Source organism: Triturus cristatus, chromosome 5_1 (genome assembly GCF_964204655.1).
Source record: "Triturus cristatus chromosome 5_1, aTriCri1.1, whole genome shotgun sequence".
In the NCBI taxonomy this organism is placed as follows: Eukaryota; Metazoa; Chordata; class Amphibia; order Caudata; family Salamandridae; genus Triturus; species Triturus cristatus.
In genome coordinates, this window is record NC_140587.1 from 644,575,434 (window position 1) to 644,602,233 (window position 26,800).

At 44.5% G+C, this 26,800-nt stretch overlaps 1 protein-coding gene across 14 annotated transcripts in view; it reads left to right on the forward strand.

Annotated features, from left to right (window-relative positions):
- LOC146831319 (uncharacterized) overlaps positions 1–26,800 on the forward strand; it is a 309,389-nt gene that overhangs the window by 101,211 nt on the left and 181,378 nt on the right. For 4 of the 14 annotated variants that reach the window (XR_014961543.1, XR_014961548.1, XR_014961552.1 and 1 more), the window contains one exon: positions 24,914–25,540. The exons of 1 other annotated variant lie outside the window; for it this stretch is intronic. The gene's annotated coding sequence lies outside the window, so the exon portion shown is untranslated. 9 more of the 14 variants (XR_014961544.1, XR_014961549.1, XR_014961554.1 and 6 more) reach the window with 5 other exon arrangements.

Below are 26,800 nucleotides of genomic sequence, written 5' to 3' on the forward strand. Positions count from 1 at the left end.
ATGCGCCAGTTATTGTGCCTCACGGCTCCGCGACCATGAATGCGCCGCATTGTAAATGCGGCGCACCATGGGGCAAAAACGGACAGATGCGTGACGCATCTGTGCCGTAAAGGCAGCGCATTGCTAGAGTTGCATCGCAAGCGCGACGCAGCTCCAGCAAGGCTCTGGGGTGCCCTATCTTTACAATGCTGCCTCAATCCTTACGCCCGCTTCAAGCAGGCGCAGGGTTTTGACACAGCATGGGCTCAAAAGTGACTGAGTGAAATCTTGTAGATTTCACTCAGCCACTTTTAGGAGGCGTTCCTGCGACGGAACGCCCCCCCCCCCCGCGCAGGAACGCCTATTTCTGGCGCAGGGCTTTACAACGTGACACATCTCCCAGATGCGTCACGTTGTAAATACCCCGCAGCATGGTGCATGTTTTGCACCGTTGCTGCGTCACAAAAGTGACGCAACGGCGGCGTAAAAGAGGCGCAAGGGGCTTGTAAATCTGCCCCCATGTCTGGGGCCTGAAACGGTGAAACCATCTATGTGTTTGGCGCACATGCGCAGTTACCTGCAACTACTAGAGAGAGACACATACTTCTAGAACCCCTCTCCTTGCACACGTGGCCAGGAGTGCATCAGTTGTTGTGCTGTCTGACAGTAAATGGGAGCACAGTATGGACCCCACAGCGTCATACAGATTGGCTCTGTCAGTGTGCTGTCTTTGCACTTCATGCTGTTTGAAACAAGGGAAACACTTATCTAACAGCGAGCATTACGCAGAAAACATCTTGCCATTTTTGGTTTCGCATCTATGCTTCCTGAAAACGACTTGTACTTATTTCTTTAATTTAAACTTTAAAAATAAAGCATTTCTGTTTTGAAGCACCTAAATATTTAGAGTACACATAAAATAGAGATGAAAACACTCTGTATTGGTACACTTGTACTCACAGTCAATCAGTGAAGGAAAAAGTGCCAAAATCGACCATCTGTGATTAAATAAATATGAATCATGGCAAATTATAAGTGTTGGCACCGCGTTTAACTATCCTGAGCTTGATTTTTGTAAGTACGCTCATCACACGGCCTGCTGTGAAGGGTGATTCAAGCGTGTGATCATCCGGCACTTCTAAGAAACCAATCCCACTCAAGCAGTGTGCGTCAGCATTTTAATGGTGGCCTAACAAAACATGTATTACAATAAAAATACAGTAGATGCTTCTAGTGAAAAATAAAAAATTAATGTTGTGGCTTACGCTTCAGTCTACCTGCAAAGAGCAGAGCCTGAGTTTCCACATTATATACCCAAGAGTTCTTCTGGCAGTGGCAAGTTGGGGAAATTGTTTAACGTTGAGATGAGTAGACATGTCACAGGGATGCTGCATCAAGGAAGTCCTCCATCAGCAAGATACTCCATCAGGGATATACTGATGTGTCTTTAATACATCATTGCTTCAGCCATTGGAGCCAGCAGAGAAGGAGGCAGCAATCTGGACTCCTTCAACTTGCTCTCTGGAGACAGTGGAACTGAAATCCCTGTATGTGGGTCTGTGGCCTTTCCCCATGAGGCCAGGGGATGACCATCAGACTTGGGGCCTGCTTCCAAGTTGCTCGTAATATCCCGACCCATGCGTTAACCACTGTTAACACATGGGTTGGAATCACGAGCTTGAGGATATTTAACACCTCTGATATTTATCGGATGCAGTAAATAACTCAACTTTCATTAAAATTTTGGCTGGCCAAACCTGCCGAAATTTAATAGGGAAAAATATACAGTTTTTAGCATATCATGTGGATTTAAACACCAAAATCTGCATGTTCTTTCCCATAAACTCATAATAATCGTGGTATTGTTATTTATCAAGGACGATAAATAATGCCTCAAGTGGTGGTAATGAGGCCCTTGGTCGTTGGCCACACTTTTGCTGTGACACTGAGTATCACTGAGTTGAACGATAAAATTCATTTGAACGAGTGGATTATGTTAAATTTGCTAACTATGTTACCTCATAGACTGCACACATGAGGATGATATGTTTAATTCGTAGGTTATATCACTCGACATAATGTTATGACGTCTTCTCTCCCAGCTGTACTTCTAAGTAGAATGTATACCAAAAAACAAATGGCCTCCACTTGATATTCTATGTCTCTCCCTCACAAGCATGTCTGTCTAAGGGAACTTTCCTTTTTCCTTGTAATTTCAGCTTCTTATTATTTATTTTTTTCTTGTCCTTTTTTTCACTTATGTCCCAGTTTTGAAAATCTCAATAAAAACTATTTCAACAAAAAAAAAAGGATCTTGTTACGAGTCACTCGCAATTTTGGCCTCGGGATACTAAGGGCCATGAATCACTGCACCTACTGCATCACTGATAACTATGCCCCTGAGTCAGTGGACAGAAGTGTTCAGTAAAAGCAGGCTATTATTCAATATTTATAGCCCTTCACACCCTTCTCTCACCTAAGCATCAAAGCAGAAAATCCACAGATATGGTGACAAGGGGAGGAACGGTCCTCAATAGAATCAGAGCAACTCCATTGGAACTCTGGGGTGGGCATACTGTATCCCCTGAATAGTCCTCTTACATGCAGCAGTTATCACCAGTGTCTTCAAGGGAGAGTTTATTGGGAAACAGACAGAGAACTGCACAACAATGGAAAGGTCAGGAGGTGATTGAAGAGTTTATCTAAGAGGTCAGCTTGATAGAGAGGTGACCAGAGAGACTGCCTTTATCTTTACAGAAGAGGTATTCAAGAGTCCCTGCCACACCCCCATTTCATGTTTGTGCAGATCCCTCTAATTCATATTTTAGCACAATTTTTATTTTTTTTCCAACAAACCTTTATTGCTTGTGCATAGAAGGCAGAGGAGTGCATGACACTATTTTATGGCCAAAAAGAAAGGCCTATTCAATATTATTGTAAGTCTTTCAGCTTTTAAAGTCATGAGTGTTTGTCTGTTGCTCACAGTAGTGAGTGAGAGAACAGATCTTTCCAGTCTCTGCAGCAGCTTGCTTTCGTGCTAGCTGAGGAGCTTCTCCACAACTGTAAAACACCTAGCACAGTTCTGTGTCAAAGGAACTAAAAAGATACAACAGTTGCAGCTTGTCAGCTTTGTGCATCCTGAAATCTGGATGAAAGCATGGTTATCGTTCAGTCATGCAAGGGTCTCTAACCTTTTCTACAGTGAGAGCTTCTTCTGATCAGTATAAATTCTCATGAGTTACTGAAGGCTAAACACCTAATGCATTGTTACCAGATACCCATGCGCCTAGCTTCATTGACTGTAAGCCTAACGTTGATAGAGCTAGATACTATGGCTGAAACAAAATACTTTGACTAGGGGCACTATTACCAGGCTGCAATGTGTGTCAGTGATCTTTGGGGATGTATGAACATGTGTATGTATGAATGGGATATTTGTGTATGGGTTACTGAGTGCCTATTTTGTAAGTACTTGTGGCACAGGGCATACCTTTCGCCATTGGGCATTGTTACATGTATAACACAAACATACAACAATTTGTTTTAGTTCAGAAATGTGTATTAAATATAAGTATACCATACAATAAACACACTACAAAAAATAACACCGTACCCTAAGGAATTAAATAGGATACTAAGTACAAGGTAAATATACAATATCAAATTACATCCATGTATGGAACTATAAGTATTCGAACAAGGAAAAGAAAAACAAAAAAGAGCTACAATAAAAGAATAAATACCATAGTATATTTTTCATATTGAAGTACATGCAGTAATATATGAATCTAATCTAGACCACGCTAGGCCTAAAAGTAGAAGATTCATTACGAGTATGTAGAAATGAGGATTGTCCATGTCTCAAAAAAATAATCCATTCCCACCAGGAAGTAACCGATAATAGTTTAGCATCTTTCCAATTAGAGATAATAGATTTAAGCGCAGTCGAAATAAGGAAATCAAAACGCTTACAATCAGCAAGAGATGACACCGTTTTAAGAGAAAATAATTTAAATATTAATACAGAAAAGCTTAAAGGTGTTCAGATTTTAAAGATCTAGGTAATAATATTCCACACATCAGTCAAAAATTGAAAAATAACAGGACATTGAAATAGTATATGTGGTAAATCTCCAGTCACTGAATTACAATGGCAACAGTTTGGTGAATCTAAAAGTTAAGCTATGAATAATTTATCCAGAGACCAAAAGCACTGGTATAACAAATATATATTAGTTTGTATGAGAGCAGCCAGGAAATAACTAGCAGTATTGGATCTCCACATTTCCTTTCATAATACAGTTGAGAATGGTATATTTATATGTGACGACCATTTTTGAGTGAGAATCATAAAAGAGGAAGTAGAAGTAGAAAGTCTTTTATATAGTTTAGAGGCTATATGTCCTGTGTGGCTAAACACGCTGATGTAAAATTCCATATTAGATAACTGAGCAACAGGTAACAATTTAGGATACGTATTGAGAATGGTGATACAGAGTAATGCATATTTAGGAAATTCAGATAAAGGCAAATTATATTTGACTTTAAGTTCATCATATGAATAAAGCATATTTCCTTGACATATATCAGCAATATAACAAATACCAGCAGTAATCCATGAAGTCCATAAGGAAATATGTTTATGAATTTGGAGTTTGGGGTTAAACCAAAGAGAAACCTTTTTAGTAGACATAATAGTCATAGAAACTTTTTTTATCAAAGTAGAAGAGGGCAAGCTTGGGGGCCACAATAATGGGTCAACATTTGCCAAATGTACTATTAGCCATGGTAAGGAGTATAGGTAGTGGATATGGTGCTAGTATATTGTTCCCTAAAGTAAGCCATTTGGGTGTATTAGAAGGAGAAATATTGTGGAACCATAAAGAGCATTGTGCCTCAAGAAATGATACATGGTATCTCTTAAAATCAGGAAGGCCAGCCCCTCCCTCACACTGGGAAATTTGTAACATTTTAAGACTAAGGGCCCGATTCCAATGTCATTCGGAAGGGCTCAGAATTGGATTTGTGTTTGCCAAATCCAATCCGGAACCCTTGTTTCTGACCAAATCGACACATTTCCTAACAACTGATTCCAATGCCTGTAAACTGTTAGGGCTGACCAAATCAGTTCCCAAAGGCATTCAAGCACGTTGCGCCTTTGGTAGACGAATCGTAGGGCTCTATAGACTCGGTTTTCCGAGTGAGCGAGTATGATGACCTGTTTGGACAGTCATTATGAATCGTTTTTCTCCGGAATGAATCCGCTGCCGTAATTGGTCTTTGGGGTACCATCCAGCCACACCTTTCTTCAATGTGAGCCTTTGTTCTAGTTCAGAACACAGGCTCCCCTAGAAGTCAATGGGAGTCTGACCAACTCATATCTGGAAGCATCCGGATACATCCAAATCGCTTTGTCGGACTCCCCCGAGCCAAGTCGTTTGGAAAGCATTACAGAACCGATTTGGTCTGAATGCTTTCCGAACGACATCGGAATCGGGCCCTAAGGCATGCAGGCTTGTTGTGCCAAATAAACTTAGTAAACAGTTTGCAAAGGTTTGCAAAAGAAGTAGAAGGAGACGATAAGGGTTGCATGGGCAACAAATAAAGAATTTGTGAGGCAAGAGTCATTTTCAGTGCTTCTATACGCCCATACCAATTTAAATGAAAGGTACACCATTTATCTAGTTTCTGTTTGGTGTTGGCTAATATTGTAGAACAATTGATTTCAATTGTACTTTTAATAGAATCAGCAAATGTTATGCCCAAATATTTTAGTGTCTTAGCGTACCATAATATTTTGGTAATTGCCAACATAGTGGAATTACTGAGAATATTTAGGGGGAAAACCTCTGTTTTATTGATATTCAAAGAGTAACCAGAAACTGCAGCATACTTATGAATAATATTGAGAATAATGAGTAAAGAAACAAGAGGATCATTAACATATAACAAAACATCTTCGGCATATGCAGAAACCTTTATAATAGTATTTTTAAAAACATTACCTGCATATTGATCACCAATGTGGAGAGAGCACTAGAGGGGTTCAAAGACAATAAGAAATAACAAAAGGGACAGTAGGCAACCTTAGCGTGTACCTCTATTTAAACGGAATGGAGTAGAACAGGCACAATTAACATAAATAGAAGCAGAAGGTGCTGAATGGTTCACTGACAGAATATCGATGTAAAAATGTAGATCTAAAAAATATCGATGAAAACATTTTGAATCCAAAAATATCGAACCCCTATACTTAAACAGGTAAGTACAAGAACATCGAGAAAAAAATATTGATGTTAAAAATATAGTTGTACAAAATATATATATATATATATATATATATATATATATATATATAATAAATGTATAAATATTAAATATATTAAATAATTAAATTAATTTAAAAAATAAAGTAGATTAAGGTGCCGATTCCGATCCGGGATTTTTTTTTTGCGTACGACTCGTATCCGTATATTTTCACGTACGAATCGTACAAGTACCGTACAAACTGCGAAGTACGATTCGTACGTGAAAAATACATACGAATTGCGTCGGGAAAATGGTCCGAGAGGGAGCCGGAAATGTTTACGTCCGAATAGCGTCGGGAAAAGTGTACGATAGGGAGCCGGACATTTTTACGTGCAAATCGTAAAACAGAAGTCCGAGCGCGCAAGTACGATCCGTACCGCCCGTTCGAATACACAACCGCATGTAAAAGGCCCCGTACGGAGCAAACGCTGTAGCACACATGTACACGGGTAAACTTGTGCCCGGATACGAGTCGTACAGCCCCCCTCACCCCGCATATGTCAGCACAGTACCCCCGTATGTCAGCACCGTACCCCCCCTCCGCACCGTATCCCACGACCGTACCCCAGCCCCGCACCTGTACGCGCCGCACCCCAGGCCCGTCTCCCAGCCCCGCACCTGTACGCACCGTACCCCAGGACCGTACCCCAGCCCCCAACCTGTACGCGCCGCACCCCAGGCCCGTCTCCCAGCCGCGTACCTGTACACACCGTACCCCAACACCGTAGCCCAGCCCCGTACCTTTACGCACCATACCCCAACACCGTAGCCCAGCCCCGTACCTGTACACACCGTACCCCAACACCGTAGCCCAGCCCCGCACCTGTACGCACCGTACCCCAACACCGTAGCACAGCCCCGCACCTGTACGCACCATACCCCAACACCGTAGCACAGCCCCGCACCTGTACGCACCATACCCCAACACCGTAGCACAGCCCCGCGCCTGTACGCACCGTACCCCAACACCGTACCCCAGCCCCCCACCTGTACGTGCCGCACCCCAGGCTCGTATCCCAGCCCCATACCTGTACGCACCGTACCCCAACACCGTACCCCAGCACCCTCACCCAGCATCGCGTATGTACGGACCTTACCTATGCGAAAAATACTCGTACAGAACCAGGACACTGTAAAACAGCACAAGGAGGGTCAATTCAACTCGCACAACACCACAAAACACGTCTACATGACAAAATACATCTCTATGACTGACCTGGCACATCCAAACAGGCAAACAGAGGCCCTAAATCACAACCACCTCTTATAACACACCCATCACAAATTCAAACCCAGCCACACCCACAAATGGACCAATAAAAAGGGCCCACACACACAGCCCATGAGCCTTTGCAACAGACTCACTGCTGCCAGACCCCACAGACAAACAACTGCACCTTACTTACACCTTAACTACACCTTAACTTACACACCTTCACACAACCCCCTTCACAAACACCCCCTCTTCACATTCACACACACACCGTCACATTCACACCCACACAACCACAACCATCCACACCCACACCCCACACCATGCCCACAGACAGGAATCCAAAGTTCACAAGGGCGGAGCTGGACCTCCTTGTCAACAAAGTCATCAGAGTCGAGCCACAGCTGTTTGGAACATTGGTCAGCATAGCCCAAAAAACAAGCCTGTGGCAGAGGATCGTCGATAAGGTGAATGCTGTTGCGCCCATCCAAAGGACCAGGCATGAATGCCAAGCCAGGTGGTACGATCTGCGCAGGGCAGTCAAGAGGAAAATGAACGAGGAATACGCCCAGAGTAACACCACTGGAAGTGGGCTGCCCCGCAGACCCGTACATTACCATCCCTGGGAGGAGAAGGTGATGGCCATGCTTCCGCCGGTGGGAGTACACGGAGTCGAAGGAGTCGCAGAGCCTGGTGAGTACACAAACAACTCACGTAACATGGGGGGAATGGCATCCACACCACAAATACACCAAATGCACGCAACTTCCCCCAAACCCTCACCGCACACAACCACACTCAAAAACCACGCTCATGCCACTAACGTCTCCATGCCCCATTCACAAATAAAGGCAATGCCATGTCCCAGGCCACACCAACCACAAACCCAAGACTGGATGTCCGGGATGCTGGGAGGGTGGGGCTCACACAACACATTGTGCAACTCAGAAGCAGACACCAATGCCCTCAGCCCATATGGCCTAGGTACATACCCATGCACCATGCCCAATGCACAGGGACTGGCAAAGTACTGACAAGGTAGCTGACACTTGGCCCTGCTGTAGGCAGCACAAGGTCCTCCTGCGACCACTGTACACTCAAACACCAACTCCACAAGCTCAGATCTCTAGCACAGGAACTCAAACTCACTGTCATGCCAGCATGCACCATGAGGGGACAGACACATCACCTGGGAGACCGAATGACAAATCACACTACACCCAACAGCAGGCCCGGTCACACTCCCCCTCACACAAGCACACACCCCCGGAGCAGGCAACGGATTTACCCACTCTCACAATGGACATGTGACACAACAAGACCAAGCCATCACCAAATAAACATCCGAGTCAAAATTCTACTGGTCAAACACTCAGGAGAACATACCAATCTGTCCCCCGCAACATACCCATCCCCAAGTGTACATTGAGACGAATGCTAGGCAAATCCAACTACCTGGAGGATCTGTGACAACTTGAATATGTATCAAACATGGATGTGGCATGAAACAGCATTAACATTGTCTCTCTCTCACACACAGGGCAATGTCATCGACCTCCCCCCAACAATGGGGGGGGAACAATCACAGTCCCAGGCTCAGCGTGAAGATGATCCCACCGGCAGCGACGACTCTCACCACTCCGTGGATGACCCCGACCAACCTGGCCCCTCTGGTGCCCAAGCCCCTGCAGCACCTGCGTCAGGTACATCTGTGCCAACCACCACCCCCATTCCTGCCACATCCCAGGAGACACCCAGGAGCCCTGCTCGCACTGAACAACACAGCCAGTCTGACCAGGAGGGACAAGGTTCTCCGGGCACCCAGGAGGAGGCAGACAACCCCGATAATGCCATCCCTCAGGGGTCCCGTAGACCCGATGTGCAAACAACGGCAGGCGAGGCTCGTGTGGGCAGGGGTGGTGGGAGTAGAGGCAGGCGGAGGCGAGAACCTGACCAGCCAGCTGAGGGAACCGGTATGTCACACATACGCCACATCCTGGACAACTACCGGCGTGACACCAGGGGCATCAGCCAGGTAGTGTTGAGCCTCACAGAGATGAAGGGGACCCTCGAATAGATGAAGAACCTGCAGGCCGAGCAACATGCCAGTCAACAACAACACCAAGGACGGATGGAGGAAAGACTGCCTGAGTTCCTGGCGGTGCAAACGGACATGAGTCGTTCACTGCGTCGTATCGCCGACAACATGGGCAACCCTCCCTGTGACACCAGGCGAAGACCACCACCAGCCACAGGGAGGGAGGAGGAGGAGGATTCGTCTGACGGAGCATCACAGACATCATCAAGGCCTGCATCTGAGGGTCCCCCCGGAAGGTGGGTCGTCTACGGAAAAGACCGTGAGAGTCAGCGGACCATCCACATCTCCCAGGTCACCTGGCCTGGCACCTGGCCCACTGGAGCAACAGCAGCACCTCACCCAATGACATTCTCTGCCACATGGACTTGCTGGTCACAGTCTGACCAATGATGACCAACACTGTGGTCTGGACTCTGATGACTCCAACTGACAAGGATGCCATCTCCCCCTGTGAACTTTGGAATCTATGCACCCGGTAGAGCACCTTAGTACATCTACCAAAATACTTACCCCACCAAAAATAAAATCTTTTTTTTGTCATGAGATGTTGCTGTCATTTGGCATTAGTCCACAACATATGTGTGTGTAAATGTCAAACTATGCCTGAGTGTTGAACTAACTCCAGCCATCCATACCCTGGGATCTGAGTCTGGTACAGGACACACATGGGTCACAATTTATCAGTCAATGCAGACATGGAGCAGAATACTCACCTTTGATGGCCTCAAGCTGCTGAGGGGGTGCCTGCAATACTGGGCGGACAGATCTATTTGGAAGAGTATCATTAAGGCGTAGAGGTCATGCCTCATTTGGAGGTTCCCGGGGAGGGAGTCCCAGGTATGTCTTCCCAGGTGAGAGAACTATGTCCTGCATGCTGGAGTACAGTGGATCTGAAGAATGGTGGCCAGGTCAAGGTTGGATGCACGGAGATGGCACTACAGGGTCTCGGATGACAGTGGTACAAGGTTGGTGTTGGGTCAGGGTTGTGGCCTGCCTCCTGAGTGTGGGTGGGGAGTCTGAAGGTCATCCTGCAGCACACAGTGATCAATTGCAGCTATCTCTGCTGGACGGTGATGTGGCTAGGGCGCGGGATGTTGCAGCTGAGGTGTGCAGATGCAGCCTGGATGTGGACAAGTGTCCCGGGAGTTTGGATGTGGCTGCCCCGTAGAGGGCAGGGCAGTATTTGACACGGATGTTGTCGTGGACCTGGGGGATGGTCCGTCTTTCCTTGGAGTAGATCTATCTGGAGATCATGTGCATAATGCAGAGGGTGTTGCAGTCTGAGGTACAGATGCTGGTGATTACCATGGCAAATGTGAGCAAGCAATCCATGATGCACACCATCTTGTGTGCGTGGACACTGGGTGCTTGTGCGGGGCTTCTGCGGGTGGGACACAAGCAGTTGACCCAGCTGTAAGGGGACAATCCTCAGATGTTGACCTCAGTCCTGTACAAGCCAGCCTCAGGTGGCTGCTGTTCTGCCATTCATCAATGGATCTCATGCAATCTTGAATATTGGAACTGGCAATGTCTGCGTCCTGGGTGAGGAGCACCTGGCTGTCAATGGCATACGAGTTGATGATGAGGTTGGGTGCGCATGTGATGGTGGAGAGGGGGGTCCTGGACACATTGTAGATTGACACGCTGAGTGATGATACCTGTGCCATGTGCCTCACGACAACAGCATACTACATGCAGAAGCCTTGAGTCCCACTCCCATGGCCTTGCCGGGGTACAGAGCCGGTGGGGAGTAGGAGGGACATGACCTGGTGGGTGTGACAGGGCCTGGAAGGCGTGGCAGCGCTGTGTAGGCAGTCGGAGTTGTACACTCATCATGCAAAGGTGTTGTGTGTGCGCTTAGTGTATGCCTGAGAGCTGGCGGGAGATGTGTGGATGGACATTGCTTGGAGGGTGACTGCAACATCAGACTGTAGTGTGATGTGGTTCATGCAAGGACATGAGGCTTGTGCAATGTGCACGTTGCATGTGCAGACGGTCCAGCCTTTGGCACCGCGTGGCCGCAACTGTGGCACAGACAAGCTGCTGACAGCCAAATTAATGGGTTGAGGGAGGAAGGGAGGAGTATCTTTGATGTGTGTGTGTTGCCAAATCAGGAAACTTTGTGTGCCCTTGCTGCAGTGGCTGCAACAGCAGGCGGCATGTCCTGGGAACTATGCCACAGTTTCCACACAAAGACTAGGATGTCAGAAAGGACTACTGCAACAGGTGTATGTCAAGGAAGGAGTGACCAGTTTTTAATGGCACACCCAGAGACAAAGGATGCACAATCACCAAAGATGACTGACACCGGATCATGAAACTGAAGGCCGAGCTGCGCACAGGAAACACACCCCAGAAGGTGTTGACGGCCTGTTGTGGGGACCAACATACCAAAACGCATACACAGCCATGGACTTCATGCACAATAGAGAATCAAATACATGAAGAACAGCATGCAGGTTGCTAATCTACACATAGACTCATATGCACAATCCTTGACAACCATGCCAGAGATGGTGCATGCACAGTGGCAAGAGACCTGCATTGACAGAGATGAGGCACCTTGGAGGCTGAGGAACACCTTTATTACTCAGGCTCACACCTATGGAAATGCATCAATATTAACAGACTCACAGGTCTTTTGGATTAACATGTGGGACCTACACTGGACACCCCCTTCGCACCACAGATGCTGTAAATCCATTGGAGTGGCACACAAGTGAAGGGGGTGAGCCAAACATCCCCTGCTGCACACGGAGAGGCTGCAATTCCCCATTGAGCCTCTTATGGGGATGTCCCGCAATATGTCCACCCGTAGCCTCCCGTATGTTTCCAAAGGGAAGTTGTACACACATTGATGCCTTCATCACAATCCACAATCCCATAACAGATGACTGTCACGAAGTGTGACTATCAATTCATGTGAGTCATGCTATATCACCTCTGCCCCATGGTGAGTCGACATGTATGCATAGTAACAAAACCTGCACAGGAGCAGTGGCCACACATTACAGACAACTACCACACCCAAAATGCCTTGCTGCAATCCTTACCCAAAGGAGACTTTTCACCATGTCCGTGAATGTAACGCTGATTCAGCACACGTTGCATTACTCACGAGGAATAGCAGGAGCACAACAATGCCATGAGCAGACAGCATGCGATACTACCTGGGGATGAGAGACACACAAGAAGTCAGGAAAAACATAGTCATCCGCATGCATGGTCATGTACTCTACATGACTAAGGTTGACACTATGCTAGTTGTCAATTGAGTGTGTCAGCTAAAATGTGTGGAATGACATCAGCACTCGAGTGACACATCAGAACACACCTCAAAGTCACTTAGCATACAGTCAGCTGGACACACACATTGCAACACATGCCACACAAGGCTCCAAGCGTGCACACTCAGACCCAGGGACTCACCATTATGAGAAGAAGTTGCGTATGAGCTGACTCCGGATGTCCTCCTCCTCCTCCTCCTCCTCCTCCTCCTCCTCCTCACTTGCCTCGTGACCAAGGCCGTCATCCTCCACGGGTGGATGTTCCTGCTCATCGGGATCCAGGATGAGTGGCACAGCTTTCTCCACTGCCATGTTGAGCAGCATCAGGCACACGAGGAAGATTTTGCAGACCTTCACCGGTGCATATGGGAGGGACCCGCCTGTCTTGTGGAGGCAACGGAATCGGCTCTTCAGGAGGCCAAACGTCCTCTCAATCACTCGCCTGGTCTGCCCATGGGCGTTGTTGTAACGGTGATCTGCAGCTGTTCTCGGGTTGCGGAGAGGTGTCACCAGCCATGGCATGTTGGGATAGCTAGAGTCCCCTACATGGAAACATCATGTTAAGAAGTGGGTCAGGAGATGCCGTCACATACTAAGATACCGCTAAATACTGGACAAACAGAGTCTACCCACCAACAAGACATGCTCGTTCGTTGTGCAGCTGCAGCATCATTTCTGGCACCCTGCTACACCTCATGATGTAGGCATCGTGTGCTGACCCTGGAAAACGTGCACAGACATGGGAAATCAGCATGTTAGCAAGACACACCACAAGGGCATTAATGGAGTGATAATGTTTACGGTTTCGATAGGCTACCACCTGTGCCTGTGGTGGTACCAAAGCCACATGTGTCCCATCAATGGACCCAATTACATGGTGCATCCCTCCCAGGGCATAGAACTCACCCTTGATACCTGTCAACTGCTCACGAGTTGGAAAATGGATGAATTCATCCAGGTGCTCCAACATGGCTTCTAAAACATCATGCAGGACACGGCTGAACATGGTCTGGGACATGCCACCCACATCAGCTATGGTGAATTGAACCGTACCAGTGCCAAAGAAATGTAGGGCTGACATCACCTTCATCTTGGGGGTCAGCGCAGTCGAATAACTGTGTCGCGGTTGGAGGTGTGGTGCCAGCCTGTTTGTCAGGTCCTCAATGAACTGTTGGGGGTATCTGTAGCGGCGTATGCAGTCACGATCCCTCATGGCAGCCAAGTCTGGCATTGGTCGGGGGAGAGGCGGTGCCCTGCAGAAATTTTTAAGGAATAACGAAGATTGAGTAGATTACTACACCAATGTCAATGAACTGAGCACATGTTCAACAGCTAATAAACATATGCTACATACAGAGTCTGGTCTGTGCAATACATCCTGCACACGTATGCCAGCCAGGTGATACTCCTACCAAGAGCCAGCTACAAACGTGGGTTGTCAAGGTCTACATGACATGCCATGAAAGTAGCTGTGGGCCAGTGTGAGTGAACAGCCAGACCCATTACAGGAGTGACATACATTCACATATGTGCATTTGAAGGATGTTATCTCATACAGGCAGCTGGCGGCAAGCTAGACGCACAGGTCACATGTCATTGAAAAAGGTAAGACCACACACCTTGCCATGAAGGGGTACATGTCAAAACTGATCACACAGACATTGAGACTACGCAGATATGTCCTCAGCTCACAAGTCCCTGTTCGATGCATACAGACACACGTTACGTGTGATTCCACATGTGGCCTGGTGTGCGTAATAGTGTGACTTGGGCATCTACACACAGACACATGTTGGATGCAGCTACAGCAGATGCAGTTGACGGAACACCAACAGCAAGCTCATGGGAACACATGACACACACATGAAATAGTCACATCGTGGCACGCTGGTAGTTAGATGTCAGGTGTCATCATCCGTGTACCTGGCATCAGGGGACAGTTGCGGGTGTTGGTGACTCTGCTCACCCTGTTCCATTCGATAGAATCATTCAATCCCGACTGGTCCACCTTTTCAGAAAAAATCCATTTAGCTTCTTTCCTTACCAAAAGGGATTCAATGTTGTGTGTCTCACCCAACACTCTCTCATGCACAGTCAATCTCAGATCCCTGGGGTCATGTTGTTTCTCATTAAAATGTTGCACCAGTCGTGTTGTCAATTTTTTTGCCTTCAGAGTGCTTAAATGCTCTTGTATGCATACTTTCACCTTCCGTGAGGTAAGGCCAGTATAATGCAACCCACAGCTACACGTCAACCTGTAAATAACGTTGGTTGTGTTGCAGTTACTGAACTTGTTTAAAAACCATGTCTTACCCTCTTGCAACACTACACTCCTAGTCGCCTGTGTAAGACCACACACTGAACAGCCACCACACGGGAAATGACCAGATGGAAGATTGGATGACTGTGTTGTTAACAAGGTGCGTGTATGAACAAGTTTGTCCTTCAAATTAGGCGCTCTCTTAAATGCAAACCGTGGGGGTGGCAATTTGTTCATGGTTGTATCAAGAAAGGACCAATGTTTCCTAACTATCTGTCTCACTTTCGTGGTAAAGGGGGTCAAACGTTGTCACTACAGGGAGACATTACAGCCATGGACCAGAGGCTGTTTACTAATGTCTAGAAAGGAGTGAAAAGTTGAAAAATGAATGGGTCTCCCCATCATAAATCAATAATCAAGCATTTGACAGGCTTGTGAGGAAATCAACAATGTGGAAGAGGTGGCAAACAGAACAGATGCTTAGCCCACTGTAACTAGATTCAGCTGTTTATAATCAGGAATAAACATCTTCCTGCCATATCTCAAAGTGTTTAATGGTTACACCAAAACAGTGCACCGAGTTTAATACTTAAAATTTTAAAAACGGTATATTAGACCCTACCATCCATAAAGTAACACAATAAAGCCACCACTAATAAAATTATATTAAATGTTCCTAATGCAATCTTCAACCAACTTACATTTGTATCTTAAACATGAGACAGCATTAGGTACATCTTTATAAAAAAAGTGCAATCACATAAGGTGGATCTTTTGTCCCACCCTAAAAAATAAGTCAAAGTCCATTATTTCCAATTGGTTATTCTGTACTGAAGCAATGAGTGGCAATGAGTGACATTAAAGCATTTTCATCAAATCTAGGAGCAATACACATAATAAAATAAGTAGTCAACATTATCATTTATCCCCAGCTCACAACATAGACAATGTTATTTAAAGGAGTTTGCTTTATGTAGCATATCCTCCTTTTCTACATAGTCACCTAAGATTTTTCCCCTTTTATTATGGACCCTATATTTCTGTTTTATTTTAAACTTTGTACTTTAAACCTGCTAAACAGGAATAAAGTGCCTGTGCTCCCTCTTTAAATTTGGCAAATTGCCTTAACCGTGATTGACATGTTTAACTTCCCTATAAGTCTCTAGTGTATGGTGTTTTAAATACACCGAGAGCCTTGAAGGTAAATGCCACCTGTGGGCTGCTGCGCCTACAGAGCCATCCACACGGGTGGTCTACAAGACAAGACTTCAGGCCTATCACGTGTAGCCAGAAAGCCTTTTTTGACAAGCGGGAAATCTTTCTTTTAAATATTAATAAGTCACCCCTAAGTACACCTTGTTGCCCACAAGGTAGGATACCTGACATTTTGAAAGTGGAACATGTGTGAGATTAAAATAGGCAGGTTCCTCCAGTGACTCAACCCAAAAGCTATTTTCACTGACAGCATTGTAGTTGAATCCTAGAAAATGTCACATTACAGTATATAAACTTCAATCTGTAACGCTGGACAGGAAACTGCTACAAAAGTTATTAAAAGATTATTTTGAGCTCTCTGTAAAAATCCAACTTAATAGTGAATTTGGATTTGTATTAAATATTTAAGTAAAAGCAACCTTTTACCTGTCTGAACCTCCAGTTGGCTATAAATGGGGCATCCTTAGGCACCATCAAAGAACACATTCTAGACTGCAGTAAATCAAAAGAGGACTGGTCCCTGCTTCCTGTAACCTGAGAAGTACCCAGGAAAAAGAAGTGGTCTCCAGGAGTTAGTTCGCTGACCTCCTGTGTGTCTAAAGTGGCACACAAAGCTGCTAGAGGCCTTTTTCCTGAAATGACCAGTTGGCCAGTACCATCTGGACCTGGACTGCAACTTGCTGGTGGCCACTACTGGAGTGAATCTTGGCCCCTATGAGATTTCCTTGAGGTCCTGGAAACCTTAGAAGTGCCCCAGAGGAGCTGTTTCCGAAACCCTGATATGTGGGGATGTAAGACATTGGGTTATTTGATGAGGGGGTGGAAGCCCCACTCAGGCAACAACCACAATCCTTATCAGGATGAATCACAAGAGTCTGTAGATTAGCCTGTGCTTAATCCTCTGGTAGCTCGGCACGAAGGAGGTTTAATTTAGAGGCAAAGTGTGAAGTATTTACACATCACACGAACAGCATGAAAGTGAAAACACAGCACATGAAAAATTCTAGACCAATTTAGAAAAGTTGAGTACATTTTAATAAATAAAATATCAAGACAAAAAAATATCCGATCAGTAGAGCTAAAGTTATTCATTGTTAAAGTTTTCAGTGTAAATAGCCCTTCAAAGCATAAATCACCACTTGAAGTAGACTGGTTGTATAATACTGGGGGAAAGTCACAAGTTCAGGCCAAATGAGTTGGAGCATGGGTCAGATACAGGGATAAAGTTAGTCCAGATGAAACAGTTACCTTCTCAAAGTCCGGTGCGAAGAGTTCCATTCACAGTGGAGGAGGCCACGAGGAGCAAGGATGGTCATTGTTGTAGCATGTAGAGAAAGCTGTGTGTGCGTGGGGGGAAGGCTGTCATTGCTGTAGTGCACCACAGACAGTTGTTGCTGGAGCTGTGCATTGGAAGTCACCCAGGCTGTTGTTGCTGTAGCGCGAAGATCTTGTGCTGCCGGTCGTCACTGTCAGTACACAGTAGAGTGAAGAGCAGGTTTTCACTGAAGTTTCTTGTTGGCAGCCATCATGGGGGCAGAGTCTCTGCTCAATGGGGCCAGTTCATAGTCACGAACAGCCCAAACTTTAGGATTTCAATGTTCAGCTTAGGAGGAGCTCAGACTGGTGCCTGCCAAGGATCCAGGACATGGGGGCATCTCTTGAGGATCAGAAACTCACTCCAGCAGAGGCCAGCAGACTAAGGTAGGTCCAGTTGCAGGTCCCATCAGGTCCGGCTACAGCAGGTCATTTGGGCAGCTGCAGTTAGGTCTCTGGAGCTTTTTCTGTTCCTGTAGCTCAAACAGGAGACCTCCTGACCCTTGGAGTCACTCAGGTTAGCCTGGAATGAAGGGAGGCAGGTCCAGTCATCCTCCTCAGACAGCAAAGCAATCCTCAAACAGCAGGACAGTCCTCTGGCAGCAGGCCAGTCCTTCTTCTTTAATGTCCACAGGTCCAGGAGTGTTCTGAAGAGTAGGTCTGAGGGTCCAATAATTATACCTGATGCCAACTTTTGTGTGAGGTGGGACACCCTGTGCTACCAGTTGAGGGGACAACTGGTTCTGGAAATTTCTTCCCTTTGCCTGTCAAAGCTCCAAGAGGTCTAGGGTTACAAAAGTCTGATGTTAAGTTCCTTAGTGTGTGCTGGAGACAAGTCCTTTGAAGTGCAAGTGCGGCAGGGAACAGCTCCGCCCACAGCCATCTTGGCAGGGTGGCCAATTCTGTCCTCACCTAGTCCCTATTATGTCACATTCTAAGAGGAATACTCAAATCCCAACAGCAGAGCCTTTCACAGGACACTGGCAGATGTCACAAATAGCTGGCACAAGAAAATGGCAATTTTCTAAAGTAGCATTTTTTAAATTGTGACTTTAAATCCAACTTTACCAATAAGGAGGATTTTAAATTACAGTTCATTTGAGTGCAAACAGCATATCTGTATCTGCTCCCAACCCAAAGTTATCACTTATTACATATAATGAGGCTCCCTGTTTTCAGTTTTTACTGATTTTTACAGATAAATACAGACAGAAAACCATTTATTTTCTTGTCTATATTTATTTTTAAATGTGGATAAAAACGGAAATTGGGTGCTTTTTGAGTGATTCTAATTACACTTTGCCATGACTATCAGGTCAATAACTGGGTGGATTGACAGGTAAGGGGGTTTAAAAAAAAGGAATTTTATTAAAGAGGCTTAAACAGCAGTAGATATGCACAAGGGCTGATACTGATATCTACATATTTTCATGTAAGTGCATTGATCCATCTTCTGCTGGTGTTCATATCACTGAAACCTGGCAAGCATTCAAGCATGACTGCATATTTATTGGTTAAATAAATGTCGAAATATACCAGTTTCAGCTGTTTTTTTTCACAAAACTCACAATAAATATGGATAAATACAGATAAAGTTGCCAAAAAATAAATATGGATAAATACAGACAGAAATGTCAAAAGAAGAAATACCATAAAACCGGGAGCAGTAACCAAGTGTTAGTCAATGGGAGAGATTGGCGTTACAACAGTTAAATATTACTTTAGGAGTTTTTCACTGCCCGAACATGTAAAACCTAAGTACATGTCCTACTTTTTAAATACAATGCACTCTACCCTATCAGCCATTAGGATCTATCTTAGTGGTGACCAATATGTACAAAACCATTATCATCGTGGACGGAACCGTCGGTAAGCTCCACTTTTACCATTTACCTTTTATTCCACAGCAGTGCTAGCTGTTGTGTAGGATGTTTTAAAGTTTTTTAAAAAGGACTGTGACGTGGCCAAAGCTGTCCGCATTAAAGGTTTTATTTTTCTTAAACTTTGAGCCATGTTGTACAGCTGCCAGCACCGCTGTGCGATATGCTTTAAAAAAACATTGACAAAACCAATAGATTTTTCATAGTCAAAACCTATTGGCTTTGCCAATGCTTGTGTTTAGGCACGAGGAGATTAAGGGCCTGATTTAGATTTTGCCGGACCTGGTCCTCCTGCTGCTTTTTCGATGGTCTTCCTACCCGCCTACTACACGCTCAGCCTGCTGGCAGTTCGACGAACGAAATGCCGTCGGAGTGCCGCTTACTCTACCAGGTATGCTTACTGGCGTTGACGGTGCAATAGGCAAAAGCGACTGTCGTAAGGAGGACCGCCAATGTGTCCACCGGGCCAATCATGATGTGCCTTCCAGCCGACATTACTGTGGCGGTAAAACCTCCACAATTGAGTTGGCGGAGTGAAAGGGATATAAGGCAGAAACACACCTTTTCTCACTTTCACACTTCCGTTTCTGCTATGGACCAGATCTTCCAAGTCCTGCCGCTACTGTCTGATGATGAACAAAATCAACATCGTCACAGATGGAATCGTCAGTAAGCTCCACTTTTACCTGTTACCTTTTGTTCAACAGCAGCGCTAGCTGTTGTGTAGGATGTTTTAAAGTTTTCTTTAAAAGGACTGTGACGCGGTTAACGCTATCTGCATGATAGGTTTTTATTTTATTTAAACGTTGAGCCATGTTGTACAGCTGCCAGCACCTCTGTGCAACATGATTTAAAAAAACATTGATAAAACCAATTGATTTTTCATAGTCAAAAACTATTGGCTATCCCAAAGCTTGTGTTTAGGCACAAGGAGATTAAGGGCCTGATTTAGATCACTATGCCACTACATTTTGGACCCAACCATATGTCTTGACCCTGTCCCCCATGGGAACAGTCCAGCCCGAACTGCCAGGCCAGGTCCTCCCTGGATTGGAAACAAGCATCCTAGGGCCAGTTTCGGGGTTTCACCCCTCATCAGCTAGGCAAGCTTGATTCCAGTGGCACTGCGATCAAGAGACCCACGTCTGGGCATACTCTTGGCCAATTTTCTTTCATGTGTAATTTAGGCAGCCATGTGTCTGCTCAGAACTGAGATTAAGCCGTCATTCTTTTTCTCACTAAGCCACCCCAGTTTGGAGCCAGCCATATGCAAATCAGTCTTGAACCTGCCCCTCACGGGAACAGTCCAGCCCAAACTGCCAAGCAAAGGCCTCCCAGGACCGGAAACAAGCATCCTGGGACTGGATTCCGGATTTCACCCCACATCAGCCAGGCTAGCTTGAATCAACTGGCACAGCGAGCAAGGGACCCACATCTGGACATACCCTTGGCCTTTTCGGGCGAACATAGCGAACACAACAAGATGATGGACAGAGTGCTGAAACTTTTCAACCACTCACCCCCAGTCACAGACAATCCATCATTCTTTCATGTGTAGTTTAGGCAGGCATGCATCTGCTCAGAGCAGTCAATGGTAGCATACAAGAATCAGGTGGGATCCTTTCCAACAAATTAACAGATAAAGTACATCATCATACACATTGTGCAGAACTTACACCTTCAAGAACTCTTCTGTATTGGACATGGGTCGCCCTTAATGTTGGTAGGAAAAATCCTGGCTGTAACAAAAAATTAGCCATGTAACATGTGAAACTCAAATTAGAATTTACCCCCTTCATGCTGCTGTTGGGCTCTCAACTGCCCATCAAGTTGGGAACAGGCCGCTGAAAGAATACAGGTCATTAAGGGGGTCAGGTTGGCAGCACACACTCTTCCCACTTTGGGAGGACTGCCCGAGCTGGACTTCGTCTGACTTTCTGGTACAGAGTCGTAGGTCCTCTCACCTCTTCCAGCAATGGCGGCTGCACCGCTTGCAAACCCCAAGGGTCCGCACTTTCCTGGTGATGGCCTTTCAGATACCTCGCTTCTGATTCATGTTGACCTGGATGGATATAAGAAATGAAAGAAAATAGAATGGTTCGTTACTTTATGTTTGTTTGTATTAATGTAACACAATTTTACTATATCTATCACAAGCATGACTCATAAGTTACCATACAATGTGTATTTTCACATGCTGACAAAACCAAACATATTAATACACACTTTTGTAATGACCTGTTGATTACCCTCATCCCTTGTCATGTCCTATACTTACTAATCCAGGCCAGTGACATCATCTAGCCTAGGGGGATCCTAAATTTTCTGTGATGTGAACTACTTTTGATCAATTCAAAACATTGTGAACTACTGAAGGCTTAATAACTTGTGCATTGCTACCAGACACCCTCACTGGCAGTTTCATTGACTTGATGCCTAAAGTCCATAGAGCCAGATACTATGGTTTGAACTATATACTATGACTAAGGGCACTATGAAAGGGCTGCCATGTGTGTCAGTGAGAGCATGCTCTATGGGGATGTATGAACATATGTGTTTGGAATGGGATATAATTGTATGGGTGTCTGTGTGGTATGTACTTGTAGCACAAGACACACATTCTGCAATATGTTGCGCCGTTACATGGATGACACAAATGTATAACTGCATGTCCTTTTGAATTGGGAATTTTAAAGTGCAGAGAAATATTCTACAACAAACACTTCCTATCATTGAACATTTGTCAGCACTTTGAAATTCTCACATATAAAAAAGGAATGTATCTTGCATAAATACTTATGGCACAGTAAATACTGGTCACTGGAAGTAAGGGGCCTGCAGTTTGGAAATGAAACACTTTGAAATGGGAGTAAAATTAAATAAAGTGTTAGGTCAAAAGTTAGGTAGCTCTCCATTTCAATTCCCGTCCATTTAAAAGCATGCATAGGCATATTTTTTAGCACACCTTCACATTTGAGCTGACAAGGAAATATTTTAATGACAGATATACGTCAGTGTTTGAGTTATTTGCTGCTGTGACTCAGCCCCAGCCTGGCCCATGATTCTGACTGAGCAATGCTCATTGTCAGGCACTGCTATCCACAGCCTGATGCTCATGATTTCAAATTCACACAGCCTTCCCATAACATTTAATTTTTAAAAGAATGGCCTTGTGCCCATCTAATAACTGACCTCGAAGCTGTGTGCCACTATACAGGGGCGTAACAAAGGCCCCCGCACCCCCCACGGTGCAGGGGGGCCTCCAACCTCCAGGGGGCCCCCTCAGCACCGCACTTCGGCCGGAGAGCTCCAGATTGAGTTCGGAGGGGGCCCTCCACATATCCTGCAGGGGGGCTCCCCTCATGTTTCGTTACGCCACTGCCACTATAAAGGGGTCTGGGAGCTACTGCTAGCTCCCAATCAACTATCTGGAGACCCCTGATCTATGCTGAGTGATTTGTAGGAAAAACAAATAGCAAACATCATTTTCATTTGGTTCGTACGGAAAACATATATATGTGCAGTTGTAATATAATGTGTTTTCTAATTTACATGACGTGAGATTTCTATATTTCACATGTAATGCAAACATGTACATAGATATATCTCGCCATACACACCAAATAGATACCAGGGCTTTAAAATCACAACACATATTAATGTTGCTATTTTTTAACATTGTAAATTGCTCATGAAACCCCAACATCATTGTCCTATGTAAGGAACAAAATATATGACACTTCACATCAATCACTACACTTCACTCAGAAACTCAAAGAAACATTGTAGCCTGTGTTAATGGAAAAAAAAACTAGACAGATTCACATATACATTTCGAACCTGTACCTGATCCTCTCGTGAGTCATAGAGCTAGACCTCCGTGTCAGCAACTCCAGCTCCTCTGGCGAGAAGGCAGAGGCCCTCTCATCTGCTCAACCTGGCATCGTTGCTCCCAGAGGTCGCAAACAGCAGCAAAAGTGAAGAGAGTCTTGATGGCTGCAGTGTTAGGAGGCCAGTGAGATTTTTTCAAATAGCCACGGACATGTACATGACGTATGCAATCATCAGCAGAGATGAATACAGCCATTGGCCTTTGTACGTTGCTTTCACACACATTTGCCTATGTCTCTGTCCACCTTGAATTGGTCAACGTCCGCCTTGAGTGTCTGATTACAAATGTCCTCACAGCAAGGCCAAGCACCCACCATTTTAGAAGGTCAAATAGTGTGTTTGTGACTGTCAAGTACGTCGCCACCACTCAATATGATGGCTAGTTTGTTTACATATTCAAACTTTGAAGGAAACTCTTGCAATTTATAAAGAAAATAAATGTATATGTAGTGCATTACTATGGTTAAATGTGATATTTGCTCAGTGTTGTCTACACCTCCATTGGTGATATTTTGGTTGAAAAAATGTAAAAAAAAAAAAAAAGAATGTGTAAATAATACATTACAAATGTATTATTCACACATTATTTCATATTTAAAATGTTGACAGCTCCAAAATGGCATTTGTAACTTAAAAATACACAACAGCACATTTTTGTTAATAATCATAAATATTTTATGTGGAAATTGTTTACAAATGTTCAAAATTCTTCCACTGCAACATTTGAACTCTGGGAGAGTGAGGAAACGACAGGCTCAAGTATGCTGCCAATTTCCACACCTTGCCACCACGGACGAACGGGATATTATCAAAAAGTTGAGATTGAATAGGCAAACTATACTTGTTTTGTGTCATCAGCTGGAGCCAGATCTTCTGCCTCACATCTGAAATCCCACGTCGATTACACCACTTGTCAAACTCATGGAAGCACAACATTTTGTGTCCACAGGATCATTCCAATACACTGTGGCAGTATCCGGTGGAATATCAAAACCAACTTTCAGTCGTGTGCTACAAGAAGTTCTTTCATTAATGATGAGACACATCAACATCTTCATCCAGTTTCTATGACATAAAGGATTTTGGGAATGTGAAAGGCGATTTCTATTGTTTAGGTCGTTTATAACATGTAGATGGAGCAATTAATGGCACACATATTGCCTTAGTGTTACCACACACCAGGGAACAAGTCTACCGGAATCAAAAGCGCTTCCATTTAATCAATGTGCAAGTTGTCTGCTTAGCTGATTTGTACATCAGAAGAGTCTGGGCACATTTCCCCAGATCAGCCCATGATTCCCTTGTACTATGGAACAGCAGCATTTTCCTGTAAATGTCACAACGTGGGCCTGAGAGGGCCTGGTTGTTAGTATGTGCAATCTGGCATAATATTGTTTGGGTAATTTCCAGGTGAATCATCTGAAATGGCGTTACATATTTTGGCTTTTCTCTTTTTTTTCCATATAGGCGACTCAACTTATCCTAACTGACCATGGTTGTTGGTACACCTGAAGAATCCAGTAATGCCATGGGAAGTCCGCTTCAATGAGGCCCACGTAAGAACACGGAGGCCAGATTTCGCAGGCTCTTGGGCTACTAAAGACCAGATTTCGCTATCTCGACAAAACTGGTGGAGCCCCACTCCACTAACTTGATAAGATGTGCCAATTCACTGTGGCCCGCTGCATGCTGCACAACATAACCCTGCAACGGAACATCGCTTATATCGCAGAGGATGGAGACCATGAAGAGCTACTGGGTGAGGATCCTGAAATGCAAAACGAAGATCATAGTGGTGAAGAGGATGGAGTTAGCTTACGTAAGGATGTCATTGACAACTTCTTCACATGGGTGTAAATATCTTTTTACATACTATCACATTAACTGTTAAAACACCTATTAATATAATGAGCAAAATAGTATGTGGTAGGCAAGTCCAGGCCACAGGTCTTTGATGAGCAAAGTTTTGACACATTGACTTTTGTGTTCAATTTCTTTGTTTATCTCTGATTGTATTTTTAAAAATATATCCTCAAAAAGCTGACTTACTAATGTATCTATTTTATTATGTTTAATTACACATCTTTTTTGTTTTAATCTGTTTTAGGTATTCTTGACCATGTCATCTTCATTTGAACATTTCAAAGTCATGACATTTGCAGTTGTTTCAAAGTACAAAGGGACTATGCCTTGTTCCTGTGTGTACATATCTTGTACTTAGACAACTTGAACTATGATTGAATAACATTTGACTTTTTTCCTGTTGAATGGTGGAACCAAGTCAATATGTGCTACTTGATTTGCTCTAATCACATGTGGTAGTCAACCAAAAGCACAGTCATCCTCCATCATTTGGCCAAATGCTCATTTTGTATTAAGTGTATGAATATGTTGCTGTGTCTCATCATTGTAGAAGGAACTTCTTGTAGCTCACCTCTTAAAGTTGGCTGTGACATTTCTCCAGATGATGAAACAGTATATTGGACTGATCCTGTGGCCACAAAGTTGAGTACTTCCAGGATTGAGGACTATTGGTGTTAATGTTGTGCAATTCCTATTGTGAGGCAGAAGATCTGGCTCCAGCTGATGACATAATCCAATAATATTCTGCCTATTGAAACTCCTTCATTTGATTATAGCCCCTTCTTTCATGGTGGTAAGGTGGGGAACTGGAAATGAAATAATGGTAGAGTATTTGTGCTATGTATGGTTTGTTATGTTTAATATAAATTTGACTAAACACTCTGCTTCACATTTAATGAAATACTAGTTGATTCGTTTTTAACATTTGTATTTTCTCCTCATGGTAGAAATTAGTGAGATACTTACTTGCAATTATTTTATGAATAAACAATCCTTTGCTTATTTACATTTTGAAATGTATGATGGAAGGAACCACGATTAATAAATACAGAAAATAACTACAAAACCAGTCTTTGAATTTGTATTTTTTTGTTGCTTTTATTAAACAAAAGCAAATTAAGTAAAAGTGGATATAAACCAAAATAACAAGCAAAATAAGAAAAAGACACTCATGGTGAATAAAACCATAATTATTGAGCCAAAATTGTTTGAATACCAATGTCCAAAATACAACTGGCCTCAGAAAGGTAAATGTGACCAGAAAATAGTCCACAAAGTGAATGTTAGTCACACACTTGAGGAAATTAGGTTTGGTGTTTCTTGATGGTGGTGGGGGCCTTGCCATTCACTTATGGTGGTCCGGATGAACGTGTGCTCCTGTGGGAAGATATACAATAGCAGGGACTGAGGTGGGTGGGGGTGCTGCCTCTTATGGCAGAGGCTCTCTTTCTGTTGCTAAGGCAGATTTGGGAGGGCCAGATGTAGATGAAC